The sequence below is a fragment of the Aristolochia californica genome, unplaced genomic scaffold, assembly GCF_029961685.1.
Source record: "Aristolochia californica isolate CCGP_79_NKW_82.1479 unplaced genomic scaffold, dmAriCali1.0.hap1 SCAF_3, whole genome shotgun sequence".
In the NCBI taxonomy this organism is placed as follows: domain Eukaryota; kingdom Viridiplantae; phylum Streptophyta; class Magnoliopsida; order Piperales; family Aristolochiaceae; genus Aristolochia; species Aristolochia californica.
The window spans coordinates 26,517,762-26,529,658 of NW_027181992.1; the positions used below are offsets into that span (position 1 = coordinate 26,517,762).

An 11,897-nucleotide genomic window follows, 5' to 3' on the forward strand; every position below is an offset into this window, starting at 1 on the left:
GCGACCAGCGAATTTCTTCCTCGCAACACTGCGGTTAGGGGCGGCAAAATGAATTTGCATATACAGTTTGTTTGTTTTTATTGTTGTTTTTTCTTCTTCTTCTTCTTCTTCTTCTTTTTTATTGGTTGGAAACGTTCGGGTAGAAGAGAGGAGGGGAGGGGAAAGGAAGAAAAAAAAAAGGAGTAAGATTTGGTTTTGTTCTCCGTTATTAAAGCAGTTCGGTTCATTTTTTTTATTGTTTAATCTAATCGAACGACTTTGCGCTCCTTTTCAAATTTTTATATCTGGATTTTTGCGTAAGGTTTTGATTTTATTTTATTTTATTTTATGTAAGGAAAGTGGAAAGACCGACAGAACACTGGGGGAGAGAGAAGCCGGGGAAGGGATTGGTCGGACGGAGAGGGAAACACAAACGGGTGCGATCATACCAGCACTAATGCACCGTATCCCATCAGAACTCCGAAGTTAAGCTCACTTGGGCGAGAGCCATACTAGGATGGGTGACCTCTTGGGAAGTCCTCGTGTTGCACCCCTTTCTTTTGCCCTGTGTTCTTCTGCGACCATCTAATTTCTCCCTCGCAACGCTGCAGTTAGGGGCGGCAAAACATATTTGCATATACAGTTTGTTTTTTTTTTGTTTTTTATTTTTTTCTTCTTCTTCTTCTTTTTTATCGGGTAGAAGAAAGGAGGTGAGGGGAAAGGAAGAAAAAAAAAGTAAGATTTTCTTTTGTTTTCCGATATTAAAGCAGTTCGGTTCATTTTTTTTAATGTTTAATTTAATCGAACGACATCGCGCTCCTTTTCAAATTTTTATAGCTGGATTTTTGCATAATGTTTTTATTTTTTTATTTTATTTTATTTGATGTAGGGAAAGTGAAAAGACCGACAAAACACGGGGGGGGGGGGGGGGGGGGGGGGAGAGAAACCGGGGAACGGATTGGTAGGGCGGAGAGGGTAACACAAACGAGTGCGATCATACCAGCACTAATGCACCAGATCCCATCAGAACTCCGAAGTTAAGCGCGCTTGGGCGAGAGTAGAACTAGGATGGGGGGACCTTCTGGGAAGTCCTTGTGTGCACCCTTTTCTTTTGCCCCCGTGTTCCTCTGCAACCAGCTAATTTCTCCCTCGCAACGCAGCGGTTTGGGGCGGCAAAACAAATTTGCATATATAGTTTGTTTTTTTTTTTGTTTTTTTTTCTTCTTCTTCTTCTTCTTATGCTTCTTCTTTTTTATCGGTTGGAAACGTTCGGGTAGGAGAGAGGTGGGGAGTGGAAAGGAAGAAAAAAAAAAGTAAGATTTGGTTTTGCTTTCCGTTATTAAAGCAGTTCGGTTCATTTTTTTTATTGTTTAATCTAATCGAACGACATAGCGCTCCTTTTCAGATTTTTATATCTGGATTTTTGCATAAGGTTTAAATTTTTTTATTATTTTATTTGATGTAGGGAGAGTGGAAAGACCGACAGAACACTGGGGGAGAGAGAAGCTAGGGAAGGGATTGGTAGGACGGAGAGGGTAACCCAAACGAGTGCGTTCATACCAAAATTAATGCACTGGATCCCATCAGAACTCCGAAGTTAAGCGCGCTTGGGCGAGAGTAGTACTAGGATGGGTGACGTCCTGGGAAGTCTTCATGTTGCACCCCTTTCTTTTGCCCTGTGTTCCTCTGCGACCAACTAATTTCTCCCTCGCAACGCTGCGGTTTGGGGCGGCAAAACAAATAAGCATATACAGTTTGTTTGTTTTTTTTGTTTTTTTTCTTTTTCTTCTTCTTCTTCTTCTTCTTTTTTATCAGTTTGAGACGTTCAGGTAGAAGAGAGAAGGGGAGAGGAAAGGAAGAAAAAAAAAAGTAAGATTTGGTTTTGTTTTCCGTTATTAAAGCAGTTTAGTTCATTTTTTTTATTGTTTAATCTAATCGAACGACATAGCACTCCTTTTCAAATTTTTATATCTGGATTTTTGAGTAAGGTTTGGATTTTTTTTATTTTATTTGATGTAGGGAAAGTGGAAAGACCGACAGAACTCGGGGGGTGAGAGAAGCCGGGGAAGGGATTGGAAGGGCGGAGAGGGTAACAGAAATGGGTGCGATCATACAAGCACCAATGCACCGGATCCCATCTGAACTCTGAAGTTAAGCGCGCTTGGGCGAGTGTAGTACTAGGATGGGTGACCTCCTGGGAAGTCCTCGTGTTGCACCCATTTCTTTTGCCCGTGTTCCTCTACGACCAGCTAATTTCTCCCTCACAACGCTGCGGTTAGGGGCGGCAAAACAAATTTGCATATACAGTTTGTTTATTTTTTCTGTTTTTTTTTTCTTCTTCTTCTTCTTTTTTGTCGGTTGGAAACGTTCGGGTAGAAGAGAGGAGGGGAGGGGAAAGGAAGAAAAAAAAAAGGAAGATTTGGTTTTGTTTTCCGTTATTAAAGCAGTTCGGTTCAATTTTTTTATTGTTTAATCTAATCGAACGACATAGTGCACCTTTTCAAATTTTTATATCTGGATTTTTGCGTAAGGTTTTGATTTTTATTTTATTTTATTTGATGTAGGGAAAGTGGAAAGACCGACAGAACACGGGGGCAGAGAGAAGTTGGGGAAAGGATTGGTAGGACGGAGAGCGTAACGCAAAGGTGTGCGATCATACCAGCACTAATGCACCGGATCCCATCAGAACTCCGAAGTTAAGCTCGCTTGGGCGAGCGTAGTACTTGGATGGGTGACCTCTTGGGAAGTTCTCCTAGTGCACCCCTTTCTTTTGCCCCGTGTTCCTCTGCGACCAACTTATTTCTCCCCCGATACGCTGCGGTTAGGGGCAGCAAAACAAATTTGCATTTACAGTTTGTTTGTTTTTTTTGTTTTTTTTTTCTTCTTCTTCTTCTTTTTCTTTTTTATCGGGTGGAAACGTTTGGGTAGAAGAGAGGAGGGGAGGGGAAAGGAAGAAAAAAAAAGTAAGATTTGGTTTTGTTTTCCGTTATTAAAGCAGTTCGGTTCATTTTTTTATTGTTTAATCTAATCAAACGACAAAGCGCTCCTTTTCAAATTTTTATATCTGGATTTTTGTGTAAGGTTTTGATTTTTTTTTATTTTATTTGATTTAGGGAAAGTGGAATGACCGACAGAACACGGGGGGTGACTGAAGTTGGGGAAAGGATTGGTAGGACGGAGAGATAGCGCAAACGGGTGCGATCATACCAGCACTAATGCACCGGATCCCATCAGAACTCCAAAGTTAAGCGTGCTTGGGTGAAAGTAGTACTAGGATGGGTGACCTCCTGGGAAGTCCTCGTGTTGCACCCCTTTCTTTTGCCCCGTATTCCTCTGCGACTAGCTAATTTCTCCCTCGCAACGCTGCGGTTTGGGGTGGGAAAACAAATTAGCATATACAGTTTGTTTTTTTTTGTTTTTTTTTCTTTTTCTTCTTCTTCTTTTTCTTCTTTTTTATCGGTTGGAGAGGTTCGGGAAGAAGAGAGGAGGGGAGGGGAGGGGAAAGGAAGAAAAAAAAAGTAAGATTTGGTTGTGTTTTCCGTTATTAAAGTAGTTCGGTTCATTTTTTTTATTGTTTAATCTAATCGAACGACATTGCGCTCCTTTTCAAATTTTTATATCTGGATTTTTGCATAAGGTTTTGATTTTTTTTTTTATTTTATTTGATGTAGGGAAAGTGGAAAGACTCACAGAACACGGGGGGAGAGAGAAGCCGGGGAAGGGATTGGTAGGACGGAGAGGGTAAGACAAACGGGCGCTATCATACAAGCACTAATGCACCCGATCCCACCAGAACTCCGAAGTTAAGCGCGCTTGGGCGAGAGTCGTACTAGGATGGGTGACCTCCTGGGAAGTCCTCATGTTGCAACCCTTTCTTTTGCCCCATGTTCCTCTGCGACCAACTAATTTCTTCCTCGTAACGCTGCGGTTAGGGGCGACAAAACAAATTTGCATATACAGTTTGTTTGTTTGTTTTTTTTTTTTGTTTCTTCTTCTTCTTCTTCTTCTTCTTCTTCTTTTTTATCGGTTGGAAACGTTCGGGTAGAAGAGATGAGGGGTGGGGAAAGGAATAAAAAAAAAGAAAGCAAGATTTGGTTTCGTTTTCCGTTAGTAAAGCAGTATGATTCATTTTTTTATTGTTTAATCTAATCGAACAACATAGCGCTCCTTTTCAAATTTTTATATCTGGATTTTTGCGTTAGGTTTTGATTTTTTTTGTTTTATTTGATGTAGGGAAAGTGGAAAGACCGACAGAACACAGGGGGAGAGAGAAGCCGGGGAAGGGATTGGTAGGACGGAGAGGGTAACACAAACGGGTGCGATCATACCAGTACTAATGCTCCAGATCCCATCTAAACTCCAAAGTTAAGCGCGCTTGGGCGAGAGTAGTACTATGATGGGTGACCTCTTGGGAAGTTCTCCTATTGCACCCCTTTCTTTTGCCCCGTGTTCCTCTGCGATCGGCTAATTTCTCCCTCGATACGCTGCGGTTAGGGGCGGCAAAACAAATTTGCATATACAGTTTTTTTTTTTTTTTATTTTTCTTCTTCTATTTCTTCTTCTTTTTTATGGGTTGGAAACGTTTGGGTAGAAGAGAGGAGGGGAGGGGAAAGGAAGAAAAAAAAAGTAATGCACCGGATCCCTTCAGAACTTCGAAGATAAGCGCTCTTGGGCGAGAGTTGTGTTAGGATGGGTGACCTCCTGGGAAGTCCTCGTGTTGCACCCCTTTCTTTTGCCCCGTCTTCCTCTGCGACCAGCTAATTTCTCCCTCGCAACGCTGCGGTTAGGGGCGGCAAAACAAATTTGCATATACAGTTTGTTTATTTTTTTTGTTTATTTTTCTTCTTCTTCGTCTTTTTTATCGGTTGGAAACGTTCGGGTAGAAGAGAGGAGGGGAGGGGAAAGGAAGGAAAAAAAAGTAAAATTTGGTTTTGTTTTCCGTTATTAAAGCAGTTCAGTTCATTTTTTTTATTGTTTAATCTAATCGAACGACAAAGCGCTCCTTTTCAAATTTTTATATCTGGATTTTTTCGTAGGGTTTTGATTTTATTTTATTTTATTTGATGTAGGGAAAGTGGAAAGACCGACAGAACACGGGGGAAGAGAGAAGCCGGGGAAGGGATTGTTAGGACGGAGAGGGTAACACAAATGGGTGTGATCATACCATCACTAATGCACCGGATCCCATCAGAACTCCGAAGTTAAGCACGCATGGGCGAGAGTACTTCTAGGATGGGTGACCACCTGGGAAGTCCTCGTGATGCAACCCTTTCTTTTGCCTCGTGTTCCTCTGCGACCAGCTAATTTCTCCCTGGCAACGCTGCGGTTAGGGGCGGCAAAAAAAATTTGCTTATACAGTTTGTTTGTTTTTCTTTTTTTTTCTTTTTTATCGGTTGGAAACGTTCGGGTAGAAGAGAGGAGTGGAGGGGAAAGGAAGAAAAAAAAAGTAAGATTTCGTTTTCTTTTCCGTTATTAAAGCAGTTCAGTTAATTTTTTTTATTGTTTAATCTAATCGAACGACATAGCGCTCCTTTTCAAATTTTTATATCTGGATTTTTGCGTAAGGTTTTGATTTTTTTATTTTATTTGACGTAGGGAAAGTGGAATGACCGACAGAACACGGGGGGAGATAGAAGTCGGGGATGGGATTGGTAGGACGGAGAGGGTTACACAAACGAGTGCGTTCATACCAGCACTAATGCACTGGATCCCATCAGAACTCTGAAGTTAAACGCGCTTGTGTGAGAGTACTACTAGGATGGGTGACCTTCTGGGAAGTCCTTGTGTTGCATCCCTTTCTTTTGCCCCGTGTTCCTCTGCGACCAGCTAATTTCTCCCTCACAACGCTGCGGTTTGGGGCGGCAAAAAAAATTTGCATATACAGTTTGTTTGTTTTTCTTTTTTCTTCTTCTTCTTCTTCTATTTTTTTATCAGTTGGAAATGTTTGGGTAGAAGAGAGGAGGGGAGGGGAAAGGAAGAAAAAAAAAGTAAGATTTGGTTTTGTTTTCCGTTATTAAAGCAGTTTGGTTCATTTTTTTTTATTGTTTAATCTAATCGAACGACATAGCGCTCTTTTTCAAATTTGTATATCTCGATTTTTGATAAGGTTGAGATTTTTTTAATTTATTTGATGTAGGGAAAGTGGAAAGACCGACTGAACACGGGGGGAGAGAGAAGCCAGGGAAGGGATTGGTAGGACGGAGAGGGTGACACAAACGGGTCCGATCACACCAGCACTAATGCACCGGATCCAATCAGAACTCCGAAGTTAAGCGCGCTTGGGCGAGAGTTGTACTAGGATGGGTGACCTCCTGGGGTTGCACCCCTTTCTTTTGCCCCATGTTCCTCAGCGACCAGCTAATTTCTCCCTCGCAACGCTGCGGTTGGGGGCGGTAAAACAAATTTGCATATACAGTTTGTTTGGTTGTTTTTCTTCTTCTTCTTCTTCTTTTTTATCGGTTGGAAACGTTCGGGTAGAAGAGAGGTGGGGAGGGGAAAGGAAGAAAAAAAAAGTAAGATTTAGTTTTGTTTTCCGTTATTAAAGCAATTCGGTTCATTTTTTTTATTGTTTAATCTAATCGAACGACATAGCGCTCCTTTTCAAATTTTTATATCTGGATTTTTGCGTAAGCTTTGATTTTTTTGTTTATTTTTATGTAGGGAAAGTAGAGAGACCGACAGAACACGGGGGGAGAGAGAAGCCAGGGAAGGGATTGATAGGACGGAGAGGGTAACACAAACGGGTGCAATCACACCGGCACTAATGCACAGGATCCCATCCGAACTCTGAAGTTAAGCGCGCGTGGTCGAGAGTAGTACTAGGATTGGTGACCTTCTGGGAAGACCTCGTGTTGCACCCCTTTCTTTTGCTCTGTGTTCCTCTGCGACCAGCTAATTTCTCCCTCGCAATGCTTAGGGGCGGCAAAACAAATTTGCATATATAGTTTGTTTGTTTTTTTTAGTTTTCTTCTTCTTCTTTTTTATCGGTTGGAAACCTTCGGGTAGAAGAGAAGAGGGGAGGGGAAAGTAAGAAAAAAAAGTAAGATTTGGTTTTGTTTTCCATTATTAAAGCAGTTCGGTTCATTTTTTTTATTGTTTAATCTAATCGAACGATATAGCGCTCCTTTTCAAATTTTTATATTTGGATTTTATCGTAAGGTTTTGATTTTTTTATTTTATTTTATGTAAGGTGATAGATGCTATATTCTGACATGAGAACTAAGTTAATTATAATAGAATAACCTTTATAATTGTGTTATAGGTGGTTATTTATCGGTTTTCAAATTAAATGAGCATTTATTGAATTTGGCATTAATCACTGTCGATATTGCATATTTTTCTCTCCTGAATTATATTTTATTGTTTTTAAGGTTTATTTCTTCTTGAAAGGCTTTTTATAGATTTAATTATGGAATTTCAGGAGAATTATGGTGGAGAAGGAGATATTTACCAAAATGCCCTTAGTGAAATGGAGATGATTTTTAGGTCAAATCGTTTTAAAATAAATAAGATTATTTAAAGCAAATGGAGGAGGTCGAGAGGGGACCCGAGAGGGAAAACCCGAGAGAGGAGCGTGAAAGGAAAAGAGAAACAGAGTATCGAAAAATAGAGGAGCACCGTCGACCGAAGCAGGGGAGGATCCGAGAGGAGTTACCCACCGCCGTTCGCCGGGCCACCGCCGTTCGCCGAGCCACTGCCGTCCACCGCCGTCCATCAACCGAGAACAACCCCGAGGAGAGCTCGAGAGAGTCTCTGTCGAGGTGATTTCGACAGTGCTATTTTTTGCTCGCCAGGCCGGGAGGGGATCCGAGAGGGCTTCTCCGGTCCACTTCTTCTTTCCGACCATCCTCCGGTGTCGGTTACGTATTTCCGATCAGTCCCGGAGCCATTCCGACTCCAACCGAGACTCGAGAGAGCCGGTTGGAGAACGTCAGCTCTGTTTTGTTCTTCGTCAGACGTTACCTCCTCCGTCGGCTTCTAACCGTCGTCGCCGGCGTCGTCTCCACCTCCGGCCACTCACTGTTGCTACCCGACGCCACCAATTTCTGGAATTTGCAGCACCCGTGAGAATGAATTGCTGCCCGAGCGAGAGGAGGAAGAAGGGGAGTAATTCGTCATTATTGAATTTAATTTTTCATATAGTTTGAAATTAGGTTTTGAATGTTAATTGAATCTGATTTGATAATTAAGGTTTATTTAAGATTTGTTTTCTTAATATTTGATTAACTTATCTAATTAGGGTAAGATTATAATTGAGGTTGGATTTGGGTATTTTAATCCGATTTCTGTCTTTAACTCTAGGCGCCCGAGAGGGACTAGACGCAAGGATTGAGAATCTGGATTCGTGGTTACGTGGCGCTCGAGAGAGGCACGAATCACGATAAAATCCAAAGTTGATAATTTTAGCATCATCACAATAGGAAATTGATTCTCTGCATTCTATTGTAATCCGATTTCTGTCTTTAACTCTAGGCGCCCGAGAGGGGCTAAACGCAAGGATTGAGAAATCGGATTCATGATTATGTGGCGCTCGAGAGAGGCACAAATCACGGTAAAATCCAGAGTTGACGTTTCCTATTGTGAAAGTAGTTAATTAGATTATTGTTTAATAATTTAGGATATAATTAGTGTTTAGTTTAGATTAATTCATCATATTTGGTTAGGCTAGTTGACTGAAGAATAAACAAAATTCAATCCTCCCTGTGGATATGACCCTCGCTTACTGCTAAATTACATGAACGATTCGTATGCTTGCAAGGTATTAAAGCCGATGTAACTAAAATTCTACATCATAAGGAAAGTGGAAAGCCCGACAGAACACGGGGGGAGAGTAAAGCCGGGGAAGGGATTGGTAGGACGGAGAGGGTAACACAAACGGGTGCGATCATAACAGCACTAATGCACCGGATCCCATCTGAACTTCGAAGTTACGTGAGCTTGGGCGAGAGTTGTACAAGGATGGGTGACCTTCTGGGAAGTCCTCGTGTTGCACATCTTTCTTTTGCCCCGTGTTCCTCTGCGACCAGCTAATTTCTCCCTTGCAATGCTGCGGTTAGGGGCGGCAAAACAAATTTGCATATACAGTTTGTTTTTTTTTTATTCTTCTTCTTCTTTTTTTTATTGGTTGGAAACGTTCGGGTAGAAGAGAGAAGGGGAGGGGAAAGGAAGAAAAAAAATGTAAGATTTGGTTTTGTTTTCCGTTATTAAAGCCGTTCGGTTCATTTTTTTTATATTTTAATCTAATCAAACGACATAGCGCTCATTTTCAAATTTTTATATCTGGATTTTTGGGTAAGGTTTTGATTTTTTTATTTTATTTGAATTAGGGAAAGTGGAAATAACGACAGAACACGGGGGGAGAGTGAAGCCGGGGAAGGGGTTGGTTGGACGGAGAGGGTAACACAAACGGGTGCGATCATACCAACACTAATGCACCGAATCCCATTAGAACTCCGAAGTTAAGTGCGCTTGGGCGAGAGTAGTACTAGGATGGTTGACCTCCTGGGAAGTCCTCGTGTTGCACACCTTTCTTTTCCCCTGTGTTCCTCTGCGACCAGCTAATTTCTCCCTCGCAATGTTGTGGTTAGGGGCGGCAAAACAAATTTGCATATATTGTTTGTTTGTTTTTTTTTCTTCTTCTTCGTTTTTATCGGTTGGAAACGTTCGGGTAGAGGAGGGGAGGGGAAAGGAAGAAAAAAAAGTAAGATTTGTTTTTTTTTCCTTTATTAAAGCAGTTTGGTTCATTTTTTTTATTGTTTAATCTAATCAAACGACATAGCGCTCCTTTTCAAATTTTTATATCTGGATTTTTGCGTAAGGTTTTGATTTTTTTATTTTATGTGATGTGGGGAAAGTGGAAAGACCGACAGAACACGGGGGGAGAGTGAAGCCGGGGAATGGATTGGTAGGATGGAGAGGGTAACACAAATGGGTCCGATCATACCAACACTAATGCACCGGATCCCATCAGAATTCCGAAGTTAAGCGCGCTTGGGCGAGAGTAGTACTAGGATGGGTGACCTCCTAGGAAATCCTCTTGTTGCACCCCTTTCTTTTGCCCTGTGTTCCTCTGCGACAAGTTAATTTCTCCCTCGCAATGCTGCTATTAGGGGCGGCAAAACAAATTTGCATATTCAATTTGTTTTTTTTTTTCTTCTTCTTCTTCTTTTTGATCGGTTGGAAACGTTCAGGTAGAAGTGAGGAGGGGAGGGGAAAGGAAGAAAAAAAAGGTAATATTTGGTTTTGTTTTCCGTTATTAAAGCAGTTCGGTTCATTTTTTTATTGTTTAATCTAATCGAACGACATAGCACTCCTTTTCAAATTTTTATATCTGGATTTTTGCATAAGGTTTTGATTTTTTTATTTTATTTGATGTAGGGAAAGTGGAAAGACCGACAGAACACGGGGGGAGAGTGAAGCCGGGGAAGGGATTGGTAGGACGGAGAGGGTAACACAAACGAGTGTGATCATACTGACACTAATGCACCGGATCCCATCAGAACTCCGAAGTTAAGCGCACTTGGGCGAGAGTAGTACATGGATGGGAGACCTCCTTGGATGTCCTCGTGTTGCACCCCTTTCTTATGCCCCGTGTTCCTCTGCGACCAGCTAATTTGTCCCTCGCAATGCAGCGGTTAGTGGCGGCAAAAAAAATTTGCATATACAGTTTGTTAGTTTTTTATTTTTTTTTCTTTTTCTACTTTTTTATCGGTTGGAAACATTTGGGTAGAAGAGAGGAGGGGAAGGGGGAGGGGAAAGGAAGAAAAAAAAAGTAAGCTTTGGTTTTGTTTTCCGTTATTAAAGCAGTTCGGTTCTTTTTTTTTATTGTTTAATCTAATCGAACGACATAGCGCTCCTATTCAAAATTTTATATCTGAATTTTTGCGTAAGGTTTTGATTTTTTTATTTTATTTGATGTAGGGAAAGTGGAAAGACCGACAGAACACGGGGGGAGAATGAAGCCGGGAAAGGGATTGGTAGGACGGAGAGGGTAACACTAATGGGTGCGATCATACCGGCTCTAATGCACCGGATCCCATCAGAACTCCGAAGCTAAGTGCGCTTAGGCGAGAGTAGTACTAGGATGGGTTACCTCCTCGGATGTCCTCGTGTTGAACCCCTTTCTTTTGCCCCGTGTTCCTCTACGACCAGCTAATTTCTCCCTCGCAATGCTGCGGTTAGGGGTGGCAAAACAAATTTGCATATACAGTTTTTTTTTTTTTTTCTTCTTCTTCTTTTTTATCTGGTTGAAACATTCGGGTAGAAGAGAGGAGGGGAGGGGGGAGGGGGGAGGGGAAAGGATGGTTTTGTTTTCCGTTATTAAAGCAGTTCAATTCATTTTTTTATTGTTTAATCTAATCGAACAACATAGCGATCCTTTTCAAATTTTTATATCTGGATTTATGCGTAAGGTTTGGATTTTTTTATTTATTTGATCTAGGGAAAGTGGAAAGACCGACAGAACACGGGGGGAGAGTGATGCCGAGGAAGGGATTGGTAGGACGGAGAGGGTAACACAAATGGGTGCGATCATCCCAGCACTAACACACCGGATCCCATCAGAACTCCGAAGTTAAGCGCGCTTGGCAAGAGTAGTACTTGGATGGGTGACCTCCTGGGAATTCCTCGTGTTGCACCCCTTTCTTTTTCCCCGTGTTCCTCTGCGACCAGCTAATTTCTCCCTCACAACGCTGTAGTTAGGGGCATCAAAACAAATTTGCATATACAGTTTTTTTTTCTTCTTCTTTTTTTTTACCGGTTGGAAACGTTCGGGTAGAAGAGAGGAGGGGAGGGGGGATGGGAAAGGAAGAAAAAAAAAGTAAGATTTGGTTTTTTTTTCCGTTATTAAAGCAGTTCGGTTCATTTTTTTATTGTTTAATCTAATCGAACGACATAGCGCTCCTTTTCAAATTTTTATA

The 11,897-nt window shown here is 41.5% G+C and overlaps 10 non-coding genes and 8 pseudogenes across 10 annotated transcripts; all 18 read left to right on the plus strand.

Moving 5' to 3' along the window:
• Nucleotides 1-414: 414 nt before the first annotated feature.
• Nucleotides 415-533, plus strand: LOC137960756 (5S ribosomal RNA). Its single transcript, XR_011114302.1, has one exon. It is a non-coding gene; the product is annotated as a 5S ribosomal RNA (ribosomal RNA).
• Nucleotides 534-965: 432 nt separating this feature from the next.
• On the plus strand, nucleotides 966-1,084 carry LOC137960769 (5S ribosomal RNA; annotated as a pseudogene).
• Nucleotides 1,085-1,525: 441 nt separating this feature from the next.
• Nucleotides 1,526-1,644, plus strand: LOC137960768 (5S ribosomal RNA; annotated as a pseudogene).
• A 435-nt stretch (nucleotides 1,645-2,079) lies between these two features.
• LOC137960664 (5S ribosomal RNA) lies at nucleotides 2,080-2,198 on the plus strand. Its single transcript, XR_011114216.1, has one exon. It is a non-coding gene; the product is annotated as a 5S ribosomal RNA (ribosomal RNA).
• A 426-nt stretch (nucleotides 2,199-2,624) lies between these two features.
• On the plus strand, nucleotides 2,625-2,743 carry LOC137960747 (5S ribosomal RNA). Its single transcript, XR_011114293.1, has one exon. It is a non-coding gene; the product is annotated as a 5S ribosomal RNA (ribosomal RNA).
• Nucleotides 2,744-3,172: 429 nt separating this feature from the next.
• On the plus strand, nucleotides 3,173-3,291 carry LOC137960635 (5S ribosomal RNA). Its single transcript, XR_011114201.1, has one exon. It is a non-coding gene; the product is annotated as a 5S ribosomal RNA (ribosomal RNA).
• A 440-nt stretch (nucleotides 3,292-3,731) lies between these two features.
• Nucleotides 3,732-3,850, plus strand: LOC137960770 (5S ribosomal RNA; annotated as a pseudogene).
• Nucleotides 3,851-4,293: 443 nt separating this feature from the next.
• On the plus strand, nucleotides 4,294-4,412 carry LOC137960751 (5S ribosomal RNA). Its single transcript, XR_011114297.1, has one exon. It is a non-coding gene; the product is annotated as a 5S ribosomal RNA (ribosomal RNA).
• A 717-nt stretch (nucleotides 4,413-5,129) lies between these two features.
• Nucleotides 5,130-5,248, plus strand: LOC137960761 (5S ribosomal RNA; annotated as a pseudogene).
• Nucleotides 5,249-5,655: 407 nt separating this feature from the next.
• Nucleotides 5,656-5,774, plus strand: LOC137960765 (5S ribosomal RNA; annotated as a pseudogene).
• A 422-nt stretch (nucleotides 5,775-6,196) lies between these two features.
• Nucleotides 6,197-6,319, plus strand: LOC137960649 (5S ribosomal RNA; annotated as a pseudogene).
• Nucleotides 6,320-6,720: 401 nt separating this feature from the next.
• Nucleotides 6,721-6,839, plus strand: LOC137960754 (5S ribosomal RNA). The gene has a single exon (XR_011114300.1). It is a non-coding gene; the product is annotated as a 5S ribosomal RNA (ribosomal RNA).
• A 2,016-nt stretch (nucleotides 6,840-8,855) lies between these two features.
• LOC137960764 (5S ribosomal RNA) lies at nucleotides 8,856-8,974 on the plus strand (annotated as a pseudogene).
• Nucleotides 8,975-9,386: 412 nt separating this feature from the next.
• LOC137960744 (5S ribosomal RNA) lies at nucleotides 9,387-9,505 on the plus strand. The gene has a single exon (XR_011114290.1). It is a non-coding gene; the product is annotated as a 5S ribosomal RNA (ribosomal RNA).
• Nucleotides 9,506-9,908: 403 nt separating this feature from the next.
• Nucleotides 9,909-10,027, plus strand: LOC137960752 (5S ribosomal RNA). The gene has a single exon (XR_011114298.1). It is a non-coding gene; the product is annotated as a 5S ribosomal RNA (ribosomal RNA).
• Nucleotides 10,028-10,437: 410 nt separating this feature from the next.
• Nucleotides 10,438-10,556, plus strand: LOC137960766 (5S ribosomal RNA; annotated as a pseudogene).
• Nucleotides 10,557-10,980: 424 nt separating this feature from the next.
• Nucleotides 10,981-11,099, plus strand: LOC137960755 (5S ribosomal RNA). Its single transcript, XR_011114301.1, has one exon. It is a non-coding gene; the product is annotated as a 5S ribosomal RNA (ribosomal RNA).
• A 401-nt stretch (nucleotides 11,100-11,500) lies between these two features.
• LOC137960741 (5S ribosomal RNA) lies at nucleotides 11,501-11,618 on the plus strand. Its single transcript, XR_011114288.1, has one exon. It is a non-coding gene; the product is annotated as a 5S ribosomal RNA (ribosomal RNA).
• Nucleotides 11,619-11,897: the final 279 nt, after the last annotated feature.